This window comes from Dermacentor variabilis, chromosome 10 (genome assembly GCF_050947875.1).
Source record: "Dermacentor variabilis isolate Ectoservices chromosome 10, ASM5094787v1, whole genome shotgun sequence".
Classification (NCBI taxonomy): Eukaryota; Metazoa; Arthropoda; class Arachnida; order Ixodida; family Ixodidae; genus Dermacentor; species Dermacentor variabilis.
The window spans coordinates 15773438-15796935 of NC_134577.1; the positions used below are offsets into that span (position 1 = coordinate 15773438).

The following is a 23498-nucleotide window of genomic DNA, read 5'->3' on the forward strand; positions in this document are numbered from 1 at the left end:
TTTTGTTGAGAGCCACCAGTTTTTCAAGCATTATGTCCCCTCCATCTTTCATTAAACAGACTTATTCCCTCTTCTCCTGCCGCTTTTCCCCGTTTCATGTCTTGCAAGGCCCTTCTATCCTAATCGCTAGCTATAGGCGGAGTTTCTGGAACATGTTCTTTACTGCTCCGAATAGAGGCATCCTGACTCCTCTGGGCACTGTACAGGTCAATATAGAATTCTTCCGCTGCTTTTACTATACCTTCGAGATTGCCTATATTAACCTGCTCATCTTTCAGTGCATACATCATAGTTTGTCCTATGCCAAGTTTCCTTTTCACCAATTTCAGGCTGCATCCATTCTTTATGGCTTCTTTAGTCTTTCTCATGTTATAGTTTCGAATATCAGTTATTTTCGCCTTGTTGGTCAGTTTTCACAGTTCCGCGAATTCTATCTAATCTGCTGGGTTGGACACTTTCATTCTTTGTTGCTTCTTTGTTAGACCCTTTCTTACTTGGGAGAGTTTGCCTACTGGTTGCCTTGGCACCTTGCCTCCCACTTCAATTGCTGCCTCTGGAGCCAGCCAAGTTACGGTTTCATTCATTAAATATATGTAATCTCTGTGTTCTCTGTTCTAAGGCTGCAAATTTCTTTACAAGTACCAGGCTAAAAATTTGTATGCTTTTACCCTTACTGCTGTTAGAGTGACCTGTTTGTTGCTTACCAATTTTACTCTTTCTGCGAATTCACATGAATCATAGACCTCACTAACCTATGATCGATGCATCTTACCCAACCTATTACGTCTACATCCTGCACTATGCTGAAGTTGGCAGAAAGTATGAAATCAATTTGATTGTTTCATTCAGCATTAGGGATTTTCCAGGTCCACTTTCTGTTGCTACGCTTCATAAAAAAATTCATTATTCGAAGCTTATTCCTTTCTGCGAATTCTACCAGAATCTCTCCTCTAGCGTTCCTATAATTCACTGCTTGCTCAAGAGAAGTACTTCAGTTATTAGAGGAAGCCTTATGAGTGAGGATAAATGGGGAACATCTTAGCAACCTCCGCTTTGCAGATCAGATCATCCTGTTCAGCAATACTGGAGATTAATTGCAACAAATGATTGACCACGTTAACCGAGAAAGTGTAAGAGTAGGGTTGAATAATATGTAGCTGACAAAGGTAATAATAAATAGCCTGGAAAGACAACAAAAATTCATGATCGCAAGTCAAAGCCTAGAGGCTGTGTGGGAGTATGTTTATCTAGAGCAATTACTCAAAAGGGCCCATGATCATAAGAGGGAAATTTACGGAATAAGAATGGGTTGGAGTGCGTACGGGAGCAATTGCCGAATCCTGACGGGGAGCTTATCAATGTCGTCGAAATGATAAGTGTATAATCATTGCATTTCATTTATAATTCCAGTAATACACGGCGTATCAAGTAAGTGCTGCACCCGTTGTTTTTTTTTCCTATATCAATGATCATAACTTAGTCAATCGAGCTTTTTTGAACGGTTCTGTCTTGTATCGAGAATAAAGCACGCTTACGGCATAATATTGGAATCAGATCTTAACGCTATATTTCACTGGCGCTTGCAATGGAAAAATGGATTTTAATCCTTCAAAAACGCAATACAATGTGCCTCTTCCGGCGGAATGCGTCATTCGCTCATACGTACAGCATTAACGATATAACTTTCCTTTCGGCAATGTCGTGTTTTCGTGAGTATGAAGGCGTTCAGCTAACACGCGATCTCGCATGAAATACGCATGTCACTTCGATCATCGCCTGCACGAATCGCGTGCTGGCGTACATAAAACGAAAATTGAAAAGGCGACATCAATATTGGATCTTATACCAAAGTCGCATGGATGTTATCAGATGTGTTCAAAACGCGCATCACATATTATTCTTCTTCATGACTATAAGCATCCATCCCACGTAACACTAATGAAAAATAAGTTTTCTATCACATACATTTCACTACACAGAAAGCGTAACATGAGCACTGTAGTGACAGACATGTTGATCATTCCGCCAACACCCATTTCGTCACGTACAAATCGCCTAAGCAAGCGCGAAGTGCAGCTCCCACCCCTGCCGCACACTTTGCCATCATGATTCGTGCAATCCCGCAATATCATCCGAGTAGAATCGGCTACCGTCCATTTTGGTAATTAACAATATACAAGATTTCGTGAAAATATTTTTTTCTTTACCATTGAATAACGGTACTTTCCGCGAGTACTTGATGGCTCGAATGTGTAGTTCGTGTTCCATATACATTGTTTCGCACTACTGCACTATTTTTTGGTTGTATTTCTTTTTTCATTTGTGCGCCGATTGAATCAATCTTCTTCAAACTTCCTAATAGTGCTTTTCCGTGTGTTCTTGATCATGTACAAATATGTTCGTGGCAATAACTGCTTGAATAATAGGATATATTAAAAATGCAAAGTCTTCTGGCAACATTCGTCTCATCCGCCATCTTCCCCGATACGCCGTGGCAAACCGCCTGCAAGTTGAGTGACCTCTACTGCGGCTCGGCTACCCTCGCCGTGCGACTATATTCAGGACTCCATAATGTGCAACACCTGCCTTGAAATTTCACGACAAATGGAGTGCATATGCACGTCTGCTATGTGCGCATCTCATCTGCGCATCTTCGATTTATACTTTTGCAAATGGGAAGGTCTAGAACCTCAGAGGTTACATGGAGCAGCTTATTGTTCAAAGATTCTGAAGGGGAATCGGCAGCACCACAAGAAAAAAAAAGTTTTCGCGTCGCATTCTGTCCTGTAACTCTGCCCGATTTTTCATCAGCCTCACATATTTCTTGCTTAGGTTTTCAGCGCAGCTTTCCTATATCTTGTAATTCTCTTTGTACGCCAGCTCTATTACACGGTCTTGCCTCTACCTGCCTCTTATTTCGTTTAATTTACACTGATCTTTACACTGAATTTACACGTGATTTATTATCATTTATTTCCCATCGGTCTGCAGAGCCTTCGGAGCCTAATCGATTTCGTTCACAGAGGCCAGTAACGCTGTTTGTTCTTTCACCATTCTTTTTTTCCGAACGTGACTTAAGATTTCGTAGCATTATTGTATGTGCACTTGTATCGCTATGACTGTATACGAAAGAACAGATGTACTGACTTCCTATTCTAAATGCGTTTTGTACTCGACATGCGATCGTTAAAGATTTAAATTTGTCCTTATGCGGCCCCTTTCTTTCCCCACGCTTTTAAGCTATCTAGCATTTTAAACACAAACCTATCTTTATACCGGTCGTGACAGTGCACTCTTCTAGCCAGCTATCAATACAGACGTAAAAGTGCCTGTATACTGCCTCCGGTTACAGCATAGTAGTTATCTGGCTAACGTACGTTGCAAAGACAAAACTTTAAATCAAAGTACGTTTTGTGGATGGCACTAATTAACGTACACTGCGTGTTTGTTGCTAAATGGGAGCGCTCTTCGTAGTAAACCATTCGCGCACAAAATTTACTTAAAGTTAAGGTTTGCAGTGATATAAGTTTCAAGCCACGTTTGCGGACATTATGCTTACCAGTTTCGTCCACAATAAATCTGATGCCGGTGTCGTCTGCGGTGACGTCACTCAAGACATGTTGATTCCACTCCTAGGGAACGGATGGAACCATCTGCCACGGCTGCGATGAACTGCGTGTTTTCACCGTATTCTTCCCTATCACCGTACGTGGGCTTGTTCTTGCACACTGGTGTCCTCCTTTGCAGTGCGCTGCATCCCAAAGAAAGGTACGAAATGTGACCCATGGTATACGAAGCATGAAGACGAAGTAGCGATTCTTCTAAGGTTACACGAGTCAAAGCAGAGAAGCATCATCCTCATCATTTTCTGAATATAGAATGATCACGTAAGCACGCAGCTGGTGCTGACGCATTAACGTCAGCGATCAAGGTGGCCCGCATGAAGGAGAAGATTGTATTTTTCGGTTATCGAATTCTTCTGAAATTCACGATTTCAGTTTCTCCGTCAGGGTTTGAGTTTCCCACAATACACTCAAAGTAGTATAATACATGGGCCGTTATTAGTATCGTTACTTGTTGCCGGCCTAGTTGGTTCATACTTATCACAACGTAATCAGGCGCAGAATATTGTGAAGACCCCCCCCCCCTCCAAGTACAGGAATTAAGGGTCTTGATAATAGACAGCTTAATTATTATAGTCAATGTGCCAGCGTGTGCAAACATATCAGCGCACCACAATCGGATCACGCAGGTAAAATTGTCAAAATGGATGCTTATTCTACTAAACAGTAACGACAACCAGAAACAACCAAAACATTTGTCACTGAAGCTTTAGTGCAAGTAATACGGACGCGTGCTGCAAGGCATGCTAACAATACTGTCCTGTACGTCAGTTGGCCAAGTAGTGTCCTTGCTGCTCACTGCATCACTTGCTATTCAGCATCTGTCCTACCTCTGCGTCAACATTGCAATGGCGGTCGTCAAACAACAAGGTCTATGGAGCATCAAATTTCGTTCTCTTCTGGTAAATATTCTTGTGGAAGAGGAAGAAGTGTAGCTGCCGAGGCAAACCAGGCACAAGAGCGGCTATCGTGGAAACTTTTTACGGCTTCGACGACATCAGCAGCGATCACTGATAATGATGAGCGGCGCGACGGCACCAAGCACTGTCGTTTGACTGCCACCGTGGCGGAGAGGCAAGGCAGCAACGGGGATGTGCAAGCGTGGCAAGGGCCGCGATTACCGCAGCACGGCTTCGGAACTGACGAGCCTGGGAGCCAGCCTGGAGCCGCCAGGGTCTCTTACATGTGACCACCAACACTAGTCCTGGAAGCGGCGAGGAAAGCAGGAAGCATGGCGGACGAAGCAAGCCGTGCGAAAAAGGTCAGAGTGGAAGATTACATTGATCACATGAATGAGAAAACATCGACCTACTTCCTTAGCGAAGAAGAGGTCATTGAATGTGATGAGGAGGCAGATCCTTTCACTCTTGTGACATAAAGGGAGGTTCAATTCCTGCGGTATTCCGACCGATTGAAGAAGTGAAAACGTTTTGGAAAGTGAACCCAAATGTTGTAGCCTCGAAAATCGTTGCGCTAGCAAAAGAGAAAGCAGGTTCTTTCCCAGTGAACAAAGGCGTAAGTTTCTCAGTGAGTTCACTCGCCTCAGCCAAGTGTTTGTTGTCATGTGTACAGGTGGCTGGCGTACTAGTGAAGCTATTTATTCCGGAGTCATACATACGAAACGTACCTCTAGAATATACGCAGTTAACAGAATATTTAAGACAGGCAGGAGTGACATCAGCCAGACGTAAGACCCATTACATACGTCAAGAAGATTGCACCGTGGAATCGCACCCCGTTAGAAGTGTAATTTTTCAATTTCGCTATGACCGACCAATTCCAGAGTGAGTGTCTTGGCTTCACTAGCCATCCAGTCGAGCAATATCTGGGGCCAGCCAGACGCTGCTACAACTGCCAGAGATTTGGTCACTTAGCGAATAACTGCCGAGGAACAAGGCGCTGCCAAATATGTGCAGAAGACCACCATCACAAAGACTGCGAGTCTATAAGACAACCTAAGTGCGCGAATTGCGACGGGCCCCACACTGCATCATTTTCTGGATGCCCGCAGAAAAAAGCAGCCTCTCTTCAATACCAACACGGCATTATCCACGACCGCACACAACAGCGTGGTTACCAGTGCTAACATATGGGGCAGAGTCTTGGAGAACGAAACAGACGCATGAGAACAAGAACCGCGCAAAGAGCGATGGAACGAAGACAGACAGAGAGCGATTCGGATCAGAGAGCAAACGGGCATAGCCGATATTCTAATTGACATTAAGGGAGAAAAATGTAGCTGGGCAGGTCATGTGATGCGCCGGTTAGATAACCGTTGGACCATCAGGATTACAGAATGGGTACCAAGAGAAGGGAAACGCAGTCGAGGACGGCATGCAGAAGACTAAGTGGAGCGATGGAATTGGGAAATTTGCGGGTGCTGGTTCGGATCGGTTGGCGCAGGACAAGGGTAATCGGAGCTTAGAACGACAGAAAGCTGGGCTAGTTGGTAAAGATTCATTATGCAAGAAAGAGGTGGGGCGTGCAGACAGGACACAAGAGTAGAGAACTGGACAACGCGAACGCCGAATATCAACTGAAGGGAGCACTGAGGGGAAAGAAGAAAGACGACACAAAACTTATCTGCGCAAGCTCATGAATGCCACGTGTCAGTCGGGTACATGTGCCGGTCTATTTAACTGCACGCCAGAGTTAAATCAGTGCGCGATATTGCACAGGCATAAGAATGAAGATGCGCGTCTTATGGGAGAGGCATGGCATGTCTATAATGGTGGAAGTGCGTGCGTGAGTCAGCCTTCGATTACTTCACATAAGGAAGAGATTAAGTACATTAAGTACTCTTGTGTCCTGTCTGCATGCCTCACCTCTTTTTTGCAAATGGTAATCGGAGATCGCGGGAAGAGGCCTTCGTCCTGCAGTGGACATAAAATAGACTGATGATGATGAAAGAACAAGCTCAAGACGACCATACGAACCATCACTGAAGTACTGGGTACCCCCCTCAGCAAATGTAGTGGTGGTTTTGCAACAGCTTCGTTGGATACCCAGGCTGATATGGACCAATATTAGTTGATAAAGGCCGGACCAAGTTCGATAAAACTAATAACGATCAACAAGGGTTGATACGGGTTTATACTTTTCGGATCAAGTTTCAAACATTGATAATTACAATGTGCTGTGTGAAGATGAGCAAGTGCCACAATGTTTACGCATACTTATGCAACGCCCAGAGTTGTTTCTGCGTGAATTTTTCTCTTAATGTCGACTAGAACATCGGCTATCCTTGTTTGCTCACTAATCCACGCCGCTCTCTTCTAGTCTCTTAACGTTACATCTAACATCTTTAGTTCCATGGCTCTTTGCGCGGTAATTAAGTTTTTCTTGAGCCTCTTTGTTAACCTCCAAGTTCCTGTCCCATATGCTAGCACAGGTAGAGTGCAATGGTTGTACACTTCTTTCAATGTGAGTGGTAAGCTCGATGGCAGTATTTGGTAATGCATTCTGTTTGTGCTCCAGCCCCTTTTTATTCTATGAATTTCCTTCTCATGATCAGACTTCCCTGTGATTAGTTGACCTAGGTAAACGTACTCCTTCAGACTCTAGAGGCTGACTGGCGGTCCTTAATTCTTCTTCACTTGCCCGGCTATTCATCATCATCTTTTTCTTCTGCATATTAATCTACAACCCCACTCTCACACTCTGTTAAGGTCCTCAGTCACTTGTTCTAATTCGTCTGCATCGTTGCTCAAGAAGACGTCATCTACAAACCTAAAGTTTCTGAGATTGTCTTTCCTTTCCAGTTTAATAGCTTGAATACTTCTAAGCATGCAGTGAATATTATTGGAGAGATTATGTCTCCTTGTTTCATCCCTTTCTTGATAGCTAACTTCTTGATAGGAATCTACTTACATATACTCTTAGTTGAATCGGTTGCATGAATGGCCTCAAATAAAAATTTATTGATGAGCTGTAAAGACAATAACATAGAGGCAGCTGCATTAGGTCAGAAACGCAGCGGTGCACTTGTTGGCATCTGAGCACGGTCACCGTCCACGAGATAAAACTGTAGAAAGATTCAAAAACGAAAGTTTAAAAACTACTGAAAGCAGCGATGTCTGCGCACTCATATCGACGGTGATGAGAGCTGTCTTACATTTACTAATACCATAGTTCCTACACTTACACTTCCCCGAACAGGAATACAATGCTTGCCGGGGATAAAGACTACAAATGCTCACCTTTATGGGTTTACAAAGGGTGTTCGGTCGTCCCATGGCTAAAACGTTCGCGTTTAAGGAGCAAGACCAAATCGTTGCTATGGACCAATGAAGGTATACTATTTTCCGACTTTTTCTGGCAAGAATGACAGCTGTGACAAAGAACACGAACCGCTCATCGAAAAAACATTCGAAGCTTTCGCTGTCAAATTGTCCTGTCGGAAATTTTGTTGGTGCCAAGGCTGTCATAATTATTGTACAGTTTCAACCAGCTTTCTCTCGTCGCACACCTAGATGAAGCTCGTTATCCTGTGCTATACATAGATAATTTCAATTGGCAGAAAGTCAGAGAAGTCGCCCTGAGTATGGAGCCACCAGCCTTCTACTCAACGCTGGGGATGGGGTTTGGGGGAATAAGAAAGATGATAGCATGCGAAGAGGAAGGAGGGTGGTGGCATAGGGAACGCGACGCTGATGACAGCTGCAGAGAATACTTTTCTGTGCAACGTGCTGTGGTCAAATCTTTTTTTTAATCCTTGACTGTAAGAGCGTCACCCATTGGACAAACACTAAAATTTTTAGAGTGTACACTATATTGGGGCAGGTCAAGCTGGTACGAGCAGCTTTATTTCCCACTTTCCCTCTGCAATACTGTGCTTTTGTGGAAACAAAGCGTATATACATGCATACAAATTGGCACACTGTAATCGTGAACAAGCAGAAACACAAGATAATTAATAAAGTCCCTACCATCTTGCCTGAGTTTCATGTCCTCTAAGAAAGAAAGAACCAAACACTCCTGTGAAGGAAGAAATTAGAGCAATACTTATCTGACAAGAATGATGGCGAGCACGATCGGCAATCGTCAACTGCATTGGGCGCTTCAAGCCAGTTCGGGAGTCGTTCATGCGCTACCGCAGACGAACCGAATGCACTCAGAGCGACATCCTTCGACACCTGAACAAGGTGACTACCTCTGAAGGTTCCGAAAAGACGACCCGAACGTGCATTAAGAGCGGATCCAGGGGGGATATGCATGCTGGGCCTATAAACGTTTTAGTGCCCCCTTTTATCGTACAGGGTATGAAGCTAGTGCCCATATTGAATTTTGATGGCCCAAAAATGTATTTTCGCTTCTTCTGTGCAACGCTAACTTCGCCAATAATGCCACAACCCGCTCTGGTACTTGGCTGAAAAAAAGTTGTTAGTACAAGAAATAGTTTGCCAACGTAAATGTTTTTAATGGCACTGCAGCAAACTAAAGCATCGCTGTGAGAAGGGCTAAAAATTCTCTACGCGACGATAAACTTGAAGGTGACATCATCGAGAACTTTGTTCAGGACATATTTTTACAAAGATCAATAGCGAAAGGTGTTCTCTTTTTTCGACATTTCTAACAGCCGCACAAGTTCGCGGGATCAAATCCCGGCCACGGAAGGTGCATTTCAATTAGAAGGAAATGCAAAAACACCCCTATATTTATATTTAACTGCATGTTAAAGAACCCCAGGTGGTCAAAATTCATCCGGAGTTACCCACTACAGAGTTCCTCATAATCAGATCATTGTTTTGGTCCGTGAAACCACATAATATATAGCACGTCTATGCGCAATTGTTTTTATTGCATTATATTGCACGAGCTCGCGAACACAATTTTCAGCTTATTAGCACAAAATATACCTGCAACTTACCGCACTTGCAGCCACGTCGTCCGCAGCCAGGCCCCCAACAGCATTCTCCCACTTTCACACGGCATTGCTCATGACCAGCCGTTTCCTAGGCGACCGAGCAGAGTTAACCTGCATATAGCCATACGCCTCATTTTTCTACCAGCGCGGTCGTCATTTCTAAACTCGTTATCGCCTATCATAAACGCTGCACTTTGTACAATTCCTCGACACTTTCACGCTATCAGCAATGTTCGTAGTTCGCAAGACGCTCTTCAAGCTTGCAATGTTACACTGAATATCTGCCGGCTTCAATCGCCGCGTTCTGCTCCGGTCAATGCACGCGCTATTGTGTAGACCACCTATTCTCGCCATTTCTCTCTGGCCTGGGCTAAAGAAAAGACACCAACTTTTTTCTTCGGATAAATTGAATCCTCGGCCTACTCAATATGACACCATATCATTTCAGAGTGCTTAGTATTGGCACAGGTACTATAGTACTGCTTCACGCGATCACAGTTCTGAATGCACTTGCGCTATGTTTGACTGGATTTTGAACGTCCCATGGCGTCAGAATGTTTTTTTTTATAGCTAATCTTTCTTTGCCTCTTCCCCATTTAACCAGTGTTGTCTGCTTGCCTTGCACAATTGTCGGACATAGTGCAAACAGATGCGGCCGCCCCTTTCATGCCTGTTTTGCCACTATAGGGCGCCTAATACGACGCGTTTGAGCCCGAATCTTCGCCCTACAGCGATTATGTGCTATTGCTCAGTACACCATTACTCAACTGTACTGTGCAGGGATTACAATGTCAATGGCACAAAGTTATTTCACCGAGGGTAAATGCACCGCTCAAGCCCCCCGCGAAACGTGAAGAACGAGGCTGCCCACCTCCCGATGACCTGGCTATAGGAGGACTTCTGGTGGCGCCGGAAACAGACACGGAATGCAGCTCGGGGATCCCACAGCAGGCACACCTGCAAAAATTCGAGATATTAGAGAGCAGTTCCCGTGATGCTCGAAGCAGCACACAACATCGAGCTGCCTCGTTTCACGCGCCTGGGTACCAGCATCCCACGTGGGTCGCTTCGGATACCTCGGCCTCCGGAGAGACGAGTTCACTAGGAATTGTCTTTTGGACACACTGTCTCCTCTCGCTTTACCGAAAACTGTCTCATCTCGCTTTATCCCAGACTTCTGGCTTTCAGATACTTACCGACGCCTTGTTTTTTACTTGCAGTGAGGGCAACTCTACCCTTAGCGTGCTCATGGGCGACCTGCACGATGCGATTTAGCCGCGCGCAAGTTTTCCCTCTGCTAAAACCATTCCGCACAGTCCATTTGCTACGCAGGCATCGGCTGCGCACCGCAAATTCGTTTGACAGCAGCGGGAGAGTTTGCTCTATAGATTAGAATCCATCGTGCAAGCTACCACAGTATGCGCTTTCAAAACTTGTACTGCGCCATAGCGTTCCGTGGACCATTGACAAGTTGGCTAATTGAATTAGATTCTGGTGTCTTACGTGCCAAAACCACGATTCGGTTATCAGGCACGGCGTAGTGGAATATTCCGAGTTAATTTCGAACACCAGCTGATCTTTAACGTTCCCCGAATGCAAGGGCCACAGGCGTTTTTGCACCCCGCCACCATCTAAATGCGCCCACGTACCACGGCCGGGATTTGATCCGGCGACGTCGTGCTTGGCAGCGCGACACCATAGCCGCTAAACCGCCGCGCCGGGTAAGTTAACACAAAGCGCCGATTTTGAAATTTGCAACGAAACACGCGTTACGGAACGAACAATGTGGTCCACTCTTAAAGGAAACGCTGTAATGTGCCGTTTTCGCTTTGCTTGCGCTCAAACTACAAGTGCCGGCTGAAGTCATGTCAGCGCACCGTTGCAAAGACGAGCGCTTACAAGTTTACCGGAGGGGAAACCGCGCACCGGCTCATCTACCCGGCATTACGCCCTGCGTACACACCGATCTGCGTACGGCGCACCGGCCTCGGTTCTTATTTGTAAATAATTTCGCATGTTGTTGAATTTAAGATCCGCGATCATTGTTTGCCAGGTTTGTTAGAAAATGTGGAATATGAAACAAGGCACCTGAACGCGTCGCTTGAGTGATAACGCAACCCACATATCGAAAAAAAAAAGTCAGAGGGAATTCAAGTACAAAAGGTAATCCAGCAAGGTAATCCAAGATGTGCGCTAACAGGTTTGACGAGTTGCTCTGTATTTCGCTGCTATTTCGTATCTTTTCTTGCACCTAGAGACGTTCAAGTCAATGATAACAGGCACATCTACTTTTAACTATTCCAATCCTTTGCACTGCAGAGCGCATCACCTATTCATGAAATAAACATGTTCATTAAAAATTCAAAAGAAAATTGCAGGGTCTCACACTATATCACGTAGAAGGTGAACGGCTAAAGCCTACTATTCCTCCTCTGATCATTACGGGCCGTCGTTAGACATGTTGGTCATATCATATTCATCAGTAGTCATTATAAGTGTTTTCAGTCGTTATTTGTTATTACTGGTCATTAGTAAACATTTTTAGTCATTTCTAACCAATTGTGATCCATTACAAGCAGTCGTTAGACATATTGGTCATTTCGTAGTCATCAGTAGTCATTACAAGTTATTAGTAGTCATTTTAGTAATTGCTGCAAATTACTAGGCATTTCTAGTCATTTCTAATCAATTGTGGTCATTACAAGACGTTAGACATAATGGGCATTTCGGAGTCATTAGTATTCATTACAAGCAATTATTCATTACTTGTCATAATTAACCTCTACCAATCTCTATTATAACGTTATCATTCACGAACTGTCACTATCAATCATTTTTCTTTAATCTGTCTACATGCGGCTTGATCGGGTGGCGAGAGCTGCCGACTAACATTAATAACACCTGTTATACTTCCTCTAGAATGGCAGGAGAACTTTGTAAACGTTTTACATAATGCCTCTAAACGAGCAAAAAGCTAAGCCATAGGAATTTTAATTTCTCCCCCAAAAACTACCACAACCAACCTAAAATCGCTAACACTTCGACGGAAACCGAAGCACGCGGGGCGCCGAAGCAGTTCACTACTTAATGAGATACAACGCTGCACGTCAGTACGTGACATGGAATGCGTACCCTGCTCTCTCCAACCATCTCAGGATCGATTTTTCTCTGGGGTATCCCGTGCCAAAACGACGATCTGATCATGTGGCACGCAGTAGTGGGCGACTCCGAAATAATTTTGACCGCATGGCGTTTTTTTACCGGGCATTCAATGCACGGTACCCGGGCGCTCTCCCATTTCGTCCCCATTGAGATGCGGCCGCAGCGGCCGGAATTCGACACCGCGCCCTCGGGCTTCGAAGGGCAACCTCTATGGGGCAACGGCAAAGCCACTACGCCACCACGACGGGCCGCATAAGGTTCTTTAACTTAGTCCTTAATCTATGAGAAGAAACTGCAACAATTTCTTTATAAAATCTCATAACATTTAAACTTATTTCTCCCCTCGATATAGCCAGGACCCGTTTTCCTAACAGCTCTTAAGCGTGTTGTATAGCTTATGCCGCATCCTCGCGCAGCACGCACCACCGTTAAGTCTCTCGAAACAAATTTTGTGCACAACGTTCGTCGACGAATGTCTGCCGATGGGCGCAGCCACACGGCGCAGGGTACACTGTAAAATAATTTACACCCTAAAAAGTGAAGAAAGGGTGTAAATATGTCTAACTCACACCCTTAGGGTGTCCGTTATATAGATAACACCCTAAGGGTGTGAGTTAGACATATTTACACCCCCTTCACTTTTAGGGTGTAAATTATTTTACAGTGTATGCCAATAGCTGTGCGTTCCGCGGACCGCGTATCATTCCGTCGGGATAACACAGTCGACAGACTAACTGAAAGCGCGCTAGCATCGACTGGCAGGCCGGCCAGTCTTCTAACCGCGCGAAGCAACGAGACCGGCAACAGTAGCGCATGGGCACCAAATACACTGGGAGCGCAAGTTCCGTCTGCTAGCCTCCTTTCCATACCAGCATGACACAGGCCCTGGCACGACTAACTCGGTAGAAGCTGTCCGGCTTATCGGAGATAACAGCTTCCAGTGATCTCGGTGCGCATACGCTGCTCTTGATCTCGTCGCTTCGCGCGGTTCGTCGGCTCCGACCGGCCGGCGAGTCGCCGCTCGTGCGGTACTGTTAATTAACCGGTCGACTGTACATGCAATCTTCTAAGGCAAGCCTGAGGCTGCTATCGAATTGGCGACAACGTTCACAAAGTTCAAATGCAGCAAAAGCACGTCGTGCCTGAGCGAATGATCTGATAAAGAGCGATATTTCTGTAGCAGCGATAACCAGTAAAGGGAGAAACAACGTACGGTGAATGGTGATTATGATAGCTGTGAGAAATGCGAATTTGCGCGAATTATTAGAAAACAAAACAGTATAATCGAATGTACCACATATTCCTGTTTTGTTTCATTAAGCTCGCCGCAGATAAACACTCCGACCAACATAGTATATCAAGCGCTTTCTGGTAAGGATATTTCGAAACGTCCGTTGCTCCAAGATCAGGCTAATCGTGCTTTCAAATTGTTAGCTTAGACATGACATCACGTCGGAATTAAGTTGAAGGAGTCGCCGAATAAAGGTGTCATCAAACCTGAAGGCATGTCATCACGACTAGCGAACCAAAACTGAGCGTACAAGTCCAGTTCTCGCTGCATATCACGGCGGTGGCATTCAAGCCTCATGTCAGACCACCATAGGTGCAGCTGCAATCACAATTATTTCTAACAATGAAGCCACACCTACAGCGGCCAAAACAATGTTTTGGAAGGAAGACGCATTAAGCTAGCACCATTGAAAGCATTCGAGCCATAAATGTCCAGCACCGTGCGCCTAAGAGGTAGAAATGCTCGTAAGGCGTGTGCGCAACTTAAACATGGCATAACATGTGACAGCGCTGTGTTATATTATTTCGACTAGCCCCTACGCAAGTCGTAAATATAACGACCTCGGTAAATTGTAATTGTAGGTGTCAGCATAAACCACTGTAGGCACTAATAAAACATACTTATATCAGTTTCCAAAAATTCATTGGTCAACAGGTTCACATGCAAACCTTGAATGCCGGAAGGCAAGTGTTGCATTAAAATCTTCCTACTTCCGAACAACACACGTGCTATTAGTTCCCGCTAACCGGAGAATTCCATCTGCTAGAAACGACAAGGTATGTGTTATGGCCGGGCTTTCATTAGTTTCGACAAAATTAAACGAAAGCGTTTTTTGAGGTTTTGCAAACGAAATTAGATTGTGGCGTTCTTTTCCAGCAACGTACAGTTACTCTTCTTATCGCCGAACTAGCGTAACCACGCTCGCAACACAATTTTCAGCTTACTAGCGCGAAAAATAATATCCGTGCCGCTTACCGCACTCCCAGACACGTCGACCGCAGCCGGGCCCCGACAGCGTTCTGCCGCGCTAACGTCTATGCCTGTCTGGCGCATGCGGGACCGTTTCCTAGGCAACCGAGGAGAGTTAACCCGAGCAGCGCAGGTCTCCTCAGGCTTCGTTGTTCTTCCGTCGGGGCCTTCCTTGCGGCTATCGTTATCATCTATCGCACACCCTGCAGCTTGCAAGTCATCGACGCGTTCGCCCTATCAGCTCTGCCTAGGTTCGCATGAAAATTTTTAGACGTCGATGGCGGACGCTGTTCAAACCAAAGAAGACGGCTGCAGTGGAAGTCGCGTACAGTGGCCTATGGCTGCTCGGGTGAAGCCGGCGGCTGCCATGTGTGAGGGGGGGGGGGGGGGGGGGGGCAAGAAGCGGCCTGCGGAGAGCTTCGCAGCGCTGTTCGCCGACTTTTCAAGCGGTTTTCAATTGCTTAGCGTATTTTCAAGTTATAATGCAACACGGTTTCCATTTTGTCGGCATGAATATGCAGCTGCCGCAAAGTCTAAAAACATTCGCGCAATTATTAGTCTTATTCGCCTTCTTTAATGCAGCGTAATAATTGATCAATCATGAAAGCTGTCAGAACAAAAACAATTAACTGGAAACGTAGCGTGAGAAATAGCAGTAGATGCAACAAACATAAGTATTCGTTATCTTCATAATCACCCGGTGTTGCCGGTGCTTTAGCATCCTCACAGCATTGAGAGTCTCGGAACTTTGGTGGCGGCCGTTTTCTTTCGGCCTTTAATATAAAAAATTCTCCTTCATTTTAGAGGAAGGCAATGCTAACCTGCTACTTTGTTTAAATGAGAAGGATAACGCTAACACGTCCAACTGCTTGTACGCCAACTTTCCTAAAAACACCCGAGCGCGCTAGCACATTTTGGGATCTGCACAGCACCGCGTACGGCAAGATACGACGACCCGAAACACACAGGCTGCGGCGACTGGCGTGCTCTTAGCCCCGGCAAGATGGCGACGCGGCGGCTTCACTTGTCGGGCGCTCCCTCTACTCCAGCAGTTTTTCGTTAACCTCCTTGATTCAAACTTGCAACCTTACACTGAATAGCTGCGGCTTCATTCGATGCGCATTCCTGTCGCCTAAAGTGTACGGTGCTCATCAACTTTTTAATTCGACACTTGCGTCATAATTTGCAGAGCCATCTGCACCTCACCGCGCACCTCCACCAACATGTCACGGGTATAATACTATTTACACGATGTATTTAGACGATGCGTATATATACAGCAGCCCAGAATACCGAGAGGCTGTTGCCACTTCATCGTCTTCACCGTCAACAACCTTGTCCTCCTTTTCCACCGTAACAATATAAATGCATGAGATGATTGAATGTACGCATATGCGGGCTTTCTGCATATATCCGAGGCATTCTGTGTGAAGCTCTTAGGAAAAGTTGGAAAAACTGTAAGTTACCTTAGCAAACAAAGAAAGGAAACGATTTAAGTTGTAATTTTCTCGTGTTTCTATAAAAAACATCTTTGTTCTCAGGTAATTAAATATTATAGAATAGTACAGTAAACCCGCCGTTGACTGGTACGACCACTGCGATTGCATTACGTCACAACCTTTTATACGATTATGTCAGTTGGAGGTCACCTTCTGATGGCTTGATTAAATTGTAAACGATGATATCGTCCATTATTTTGTGTCCAAGTTATAATGTGCGTGTTTGAAATGTCCGGCGCTTCTGCTTGCTGTTTACCTATTATAATATTTAATTGAATTATTAGGTTTTACGTGCCATAACACCATTTTATGAGGCACGCGATAGTGGGGGACGGCTAATTAATTCGGATGACCACAGGATCTTTAACGTGCGCCCGCTCAACGCGGGTGTTTTGCATTTCGCCCCCACAGAAATGCGGCCGAACGGCCGGGTTGTGATCAGGCAACTTCATGCTTAGCAGCGCAATATCATAGCTTAACGTTATAGCTTAACGTTACGCTAACGCTAAAGCTAACGTTACGCTTAACGCTATAGCTTACCGTTATATTAACCCGCCGCTGTCGCGGCGGGTTACCCCTGTCCCCTGTCCTTGTTACCCCTGTCCTGCACCAACCGATTCAAACTAGCGCCCACGAATTTCCTAATTTCATTGCCCCACTTAGTTTTCTGCTACCCTCGAGTGCGCTTTCCTGCTCTGCCGCCCATTGTGTAACTCTAATGGTCCGACGGTTATCTAACCTGTTCATTGAATGACCATTAAATTTTTTCTCTCAATGTTAATTAGAATATCGGCTATAACCGTTCGCTCTCTGATCCAAACCGCTCTATTTCTTTCTCTTAACGTTATGCCTAGCATTCTTCTTTCCATCGCTCTTTGCGCGGTCTTAAACTTGTTCTCAAGCTTCTTTGTCAGTCTACAAGTCTGTGCCCCATATGTCAGCACTGGTAAAATGCACTGATTGTACACTTTCCTTTTCAATGGTAATGGTAAGCTTCCAGTCAGGAACTGACAATGTCTGCCGTATCCGATCCAACCCATATTTTAACTTCTATGAATTTCGTTCTGATGATCAGGGTTCCCCTTGACTACTTGACCTAGCCAAATGTACTCGTTCACAGACTCTAGAGGCCGACTGGCGGTCCTGAACTGTCGTTCCCTTGCTTGGCTATTGATTATTATCGTTCTCTACGGCACAATTGTCTTCAACCCCACTCTTACACTCTCTATGTTAAGGTCTTCAATCATTTGTTGTAACTGGTCTGCAGTGTTGCTGAATTGAACAATGTCACTGGCAAACCAAAGGTTGCTTAGATATTCGCCGTCGATCTTTGCTCCTAAGCCTTCCCACTTTAAGAGCTTAAATACTTCTTACAACCTCTCAGCGAATAGATTGTGTCTCCCTGTCTGATCTCTTTCTTTATAGGTATGTTCCTACTTGTGTAGAATTAAGGTAGCTGTGAAATCTCTGTAGACATTTTGCAAGATAATTACGTAAACCGCGTGTACTCCTTGGTTACGTAATGCCTCTATGAGTGCTGGTATCTATACTGAATAAAATGCCTTTTCGTAATCTATGAAAGCCATATAGAGAGGTTGATTGTACTCTGCGGGTTTGTCGATTACCTGATTAATGACATGGATGCGATCCGTCGTAAAGTATATCTTCCTGAAGCCAGCTTGTTCCCTTGGTTGGCTAAAGTCCAGTGTCGCCCTTATTCTAATGCAAGTTATCCTGAACATTCTATATAATACTGGGAGTAAGCTAATGGGCATATATTTTTTTAAATTCTTTAACGTCTCCCTTTTTTGTGGATTAGTATAATGTTTACCTTCTTCCAAGCTTTCTGGGGCCCTTGAAGTCTATAGACATTTCATAGAGAGCGGCCAGTTTTTCAAGCATTATGTCCCCTCCATCTTTCATTAAACAGGCTGTTATTCCCTCTTCTCCTGCCGCTTTTCCCCGTTTCATGTCTCGCAAGGCGCTTCTGGCCTAATCGCAAGCTATAGGCGGAGTTTCTGGAACATGTTCTTTACTGCTCTGAATGGAGGTATCCTGACTCCTCTGGGTGCTGTACAGGTCAGTATAGAATTCTTCCGCTGCTTTTACTATACCTTCGAGATTGCTGATATTACCCTGATTATCTTTCAGTGCATACATCATAGTTTGTCCTATGCCAAGTTTCCTTCTCACTGATTTCAGGCTGCATCCATTCTTTATGGCTTCTTCAGTCTTTCTCATGTTATAGTTTCGAATATCAGTTATTTTCGCCTTGTTGGTCAGTTTTTACAGTTCCGTGAATTCTATCTAATCTCTTGAGTTGGACACTTTCATTCTTTGTCGCTTCTTAGATCCTTTCTTACTTGGGAGAGTTTGCCTACTGGTTGCCTTGGCACCTTGCCTCCCACTTCAATTGCTGCCTCTGGAGCCGACCAGGATACGGTTTCATTCATTATCTATATGTAATCTTCATTTCTCTGTTCTAAGGCTGCAAATTTCTTTACAAGTACCAGGCTGAAAATTTGTATGCTTTTACCCTTACTGCTGTTAGGCTGACCTGTTTGTGGCTTACCAATTTTACTCTTTCTCCAAACTGATGTGAAGCCTAGCCCTCACTAACCTATGATCAATGCATCTTACCCTACCTATTACCTCTACATCCCGCACTAAGCTGAAGTCGGCAGAAAGTATGAAATCAATTTTATTTCTTGTTTCATTCACCTTAGGGATTTTCCAGGTCCACTTTCTGTTGCTACGCTTCATAAAAAAAAATTCATTATTCGAAGCTTATTCCTTTCTGCGAATTCTACCAGCATATCTCCTCTAGCGTTCCTAGAATCGACACCGTAGTAGCAAATTGCTTGTTCACCAGCCTGCTTTTTCCCTACTTTTGCATTGAAGTCACCCATTACTACAGTATACTGAGTTTTCACTTTTCTTTATTCTTTCTTTTTTGCTTTAGAATTCGTCAATGTTGCCGGCTACCCTTATGTATTAGGAATAGTACCCCGTATTGTTTATCATGGGAGACCTTTATAGCAAAAGACATGGCCGTTAGTCAGCACTGTATAAGCCTCACCAGTTCTAATCTCACTAAGGCCAATGAAATCCCAAACAATGTCTGTTAGTTCCTTAAAGGCGTCAAGCAAGGAGACCCATCCCTGCAGTGCTATTCACTGCTTGCTCAAGTGAAGTACTTAAGTTATCAGAGGAAGCCTTATGAGTGAGGATAAATGGGGAACATCTTAGGAACCTCCGCTTTGCAGATCACATTATCTTGTTCAGCAACACTGGAGATGAATTGCAACAAATGATTGACCTCGTTAACCAAGGTAGTTTAAGAGTAGGGTTGAATAATATGTAGCTGACAAAGGTAATAATAAGTAGCCTGGAAAGACAACAAAAATTCATGATCGCAAGTCAGAGCCTAGAGGCTGTGTAGGAGTACGTGTATCTAGAGCAATTACTCAAGAAGGCCGATAATCATGAGAGAGAAATTTACGGAATAAGAATGGGTTGGAGTGTGTACGGCGGCAATTGCCAAATGCTGAGGGGTGCTTATCAATGTCTTTGAAAATACAAGTGTGTAATCATTGCATTCCATTTGTAATTCCAGCAATATGTAACGTATCAAATAGGTGCTAGGCTCGTTTTTTTCTTATATCAATGATCATAACTTAGTCTATCGAGTTTTCTCTAACGGTTCTGTCTTGTATCGAGATTAAAGCACGCTCCCGGCATAAGAATTTTGGAATCATAACGCTATATTTCGCTGGTGCTTCCAATGCAAAAATGTATTTTAATCCTTCAAAAACGCAGTACAATGTGTTTCTCCCGACGGAATGCGTCATTCGCTCATACGTACTCATACGCTCATTCGCTCATAGCCCGGAAAGACAACAAAAATTTGTGATCGCAAGCCAAAGCCTAGAGGCCGTGCAGCAGTACGTGTATCTAGAGCAATTACTCAAAAGGGCCCATGATCATGAGAGGGAAATTTACGGAATAAGAATGGGTTGGAGTGCGTACGGCAGCAATTGCCGAATCCTGACGGGGAGCTTATCAATGTCGTTGAAATGGATAAGTGTATAATCATTGCATTCCATTTATAATTCCAGTAATACACGGCGTATCGAATAGGTGCTGCACCCGTTGTTTTTTCTTATATCCATGATCATAACTTAGTCTATCAAGCTTTTCTGAACGGTTCTGTCTTCTATCGAGAATAAAGCACGCTAATGGCATAACAATTTTGGAAGGAGATCTTAACGCTTTGTTTCACTGGTGCTTGCAATGCAAAATGGCTTTTAATCCTTCAAAAACGCAGTACAATGTGCCTCATCCCGACGGCATGCGTCATTCGCTCATACTACAGCAATAACGATATAACTTTGCTTTCGGAAATGCGTTGTTTCCGTTAGTGTGAAGGCGTTCAGCTAACACGTGATCTTGCATGAAATACGCATGTCACTTCGAACATCGCTAGCACGAATCGCATGCTGCAGTACGTAAAACGAAAATTGAAAAGGCGACATCGATACTGGACCCTTATACCAAATTTCCATGGATGTTATCAGATGTGTTCAAAACGCGCATCACAATTTATTCTTCATGACTATAAGCATCCATCCCGCGTAACACTAATGAAAAACAAGTTGTCGATCACATACCTTTCGTTACGCAGTAGGCGTAACATGAGCACTGTAGTCACAGACATGTTCATTATACCGCCAACAACCATTTCTTCACGCACAAATCGCCCAAGCAAGCGCGAAGTGCAGCTCCCACCCCTGCCGCACACTTTGCCATCATAATTCGTGCAATCCCGCAATATCATCCGAGTAGAATCGGCTACCATTCATTTTGGTAATTAACAAACCACAAGATTTTAAGAAAAGTATTTTTTTGTTCTTTACCATTGAATAATGGTACTTAGCGCGTGTATTTGATGGCTCGATTGCGTAGTTCCTGTTCCACATTTGTTTCGCACTACTGTACTATTTGTTGGTTGTATTTCTTTTTGCATTTGCATCTTCAAACCGCCTAATAGTGTTTTTGTGTGTGTTCTGTATCATGTACAAATAATATGTTCGTGGCAATAATTGTTTGAATAATAGGAGATATCAAAATGCAAAGTCATCTGGCAACATTGGTCTCATCCGCCATCTTCCCCGATACGCCGTGGCAAACCGCCTGCAAGTTGAGTGGCCTCTACTGCGGCTCGGCTACCCTCGCCGTGTGGCTATATTCAGGACTCCATAGTGTGCAACACCTGCCTTGAAATTTCACCACAACTGGCGTGTATATGCACGTCTGATATGTGCGCATCTCATCTGCGCTTCTTCGATTTATACTTTTGCAAATGGGAAGGTCTAGAGCCTCAGAGGTTACATGGAGCAGCTTATTATCCCAAGATTCTGAGGGGAATCGGCAGCACCACAAGAAAAAAAAAAGTTTTCGCGTCGCATTCTGTCCTGGAGCACTGCCTGATTTTTCATCAGCCTCGCATTTTTCTTGCTTAGGTTTTCAGCCCAGCTTTCCTATATCTTGTAATTTTCTTTGTACGCCAAGGATATCGCACGGTCTTGCCTCTACCTGTCTCTTATTTCGTTTGATTTACGCTAATCTACAATGACACGTGATTTATTTATTTCACATCGGTCTGCAGAGCCTTCGGAACCTAATAGATTTCGTTCACACAGGCCAGTAATGCTGTTTGTTCTTTCACCATTCTTTTTTTCCGAACGTGACTTAAGATTTTGTAGCATTATTGTATGCGCACTTGTATCGCTATGACTGTATACGCAAGAACAGATATACTGACTTCCTCTTCTAAATGCATTTTCTACTCGACATGCCATCGTTAAACATTTAAATTTGTCCTCATGCGGCCCCTTTCTTTCCCCACGCTTTTAAGCTATCTAGCATTTTAAACACAAACCTATCATTATACCGGTCGTGACAGTGCACTCTTCTAGCCAGCTATCAATACAGACGTAAAAGTGCCTATATACTGCCTCCGGTTACAGCATAGTAGTTATGTGGCTAACGTACGTTGCAACGACAAAACTTGAAATCAAAGTACATTTTGTGGATGGCACTAATTAACGTACACTGCGTGTTTGTTGCGAAATGAGAGTGCTCTTCGTAGTAAACCGTTCGCCCGCAAACTTTGTTTTGTGTTAGGCTTTGCAGTGATATAAGTTTCAAGCCACGTTTGCGGACATTATGCTTACCAGTTTCGTCCACAATAAATCTGATGCCGGTGTCGTCTGCGGTGACGCCAATCAAAACATGTTGATTCGACTCCTAGGGAACGGATGGAACCATCTGCCACGGCTGCGATGAACTGCGTGTTTTCACCGTATCCTTGCCTATCACCGTACGTGGGCTTGTTCTTGCACTCTGGTGTCCTCCTTTGCAGTGCGCTGCATCCCAAAGAAAGGTAGGAAATGTGACCCATGCATGGTATACGAAGCAGGCATACGAAGTAGTGCTAAGGTTACACGTGTCACAGCAGAGAAGCATCATCGTCATCATTTTCTGAATATAGAATGATCACGTAAGGACGCAGCTGGTGCTGAGGCATTAACGTCAGCGATCAAGGTGGCCCGCATGAAGGGGAAGATTGTATTTTTCGGTTATCGAATTCTGAAATTCACGATTTCAGTTTCTCCGTCAGGGTGTCCTAAAAACCCACAATACGCTCAAAGTAGTATAATACATAGGCCGTTATTAGTATCGTTACTTGTTGCCGGCCTGGTTGGTTCATACTTATCACAACGTAATCAGGCGCAGAATATTGTGAACACCCCTCCCCCCCAAGTACAGGAATTAAGGGTCTTAATAATAGACAGCTTAATTATTACAGTCAATGTGACAGCGTGTGCAAACATATTAGCGCGCCACAATCGGATCACGCAGGTAAGATTGTCAAAATGAATGAATTTCTGGTTGTCGATCATGAAGGCAAAATTGTCATAATGGATGCTTATTCTAGTAAACAGTAACGACAACCAGAAATAACCAAAACATTTGTCACTGAAGCTTTAGCGCAAGTAATACGGACGCGTGCTGCAAGGCATGCT

The 23498-nt window shown here is 44.3% G+C and overlaps 1 protein-coding gene across 26 annotated transcripts in view; it reads right to left on the bottom strand.

The window, feature by feature from the left end:
- The window catches only part of LOC142560005 (uncharacterized), a 161441-nt gene that overhangs the window by 47880 nt on the left and 90063 nt on the right, over positions 1–23498 (bottom strand). For 14 of the 26 annotated variants that reach the window (XR_012823285.1, XR_012823275.1, XR_012823274.1 and 11 more), the window contains 4 exons: positions 22647–22838; positions 10361–10446; positions 9493–9600; positions 3560–3751 (listed from right to left, as the gene is read on the bottom strand). The gene's annotated coding sequence lies outside the window, so the exon portion shown is untranslated. Of the gene's footprint in view, positions 1–3559; positions 3752–9481; positions 9601–10360; positions 10447–22646; positions 22839–23498 lie in introns of those variants that run through there. The other 12 variants (XM_075671741.1, XM_075671740.1, XM_075671743.1 and 9 more) reach the window with 6 other exon arrangements.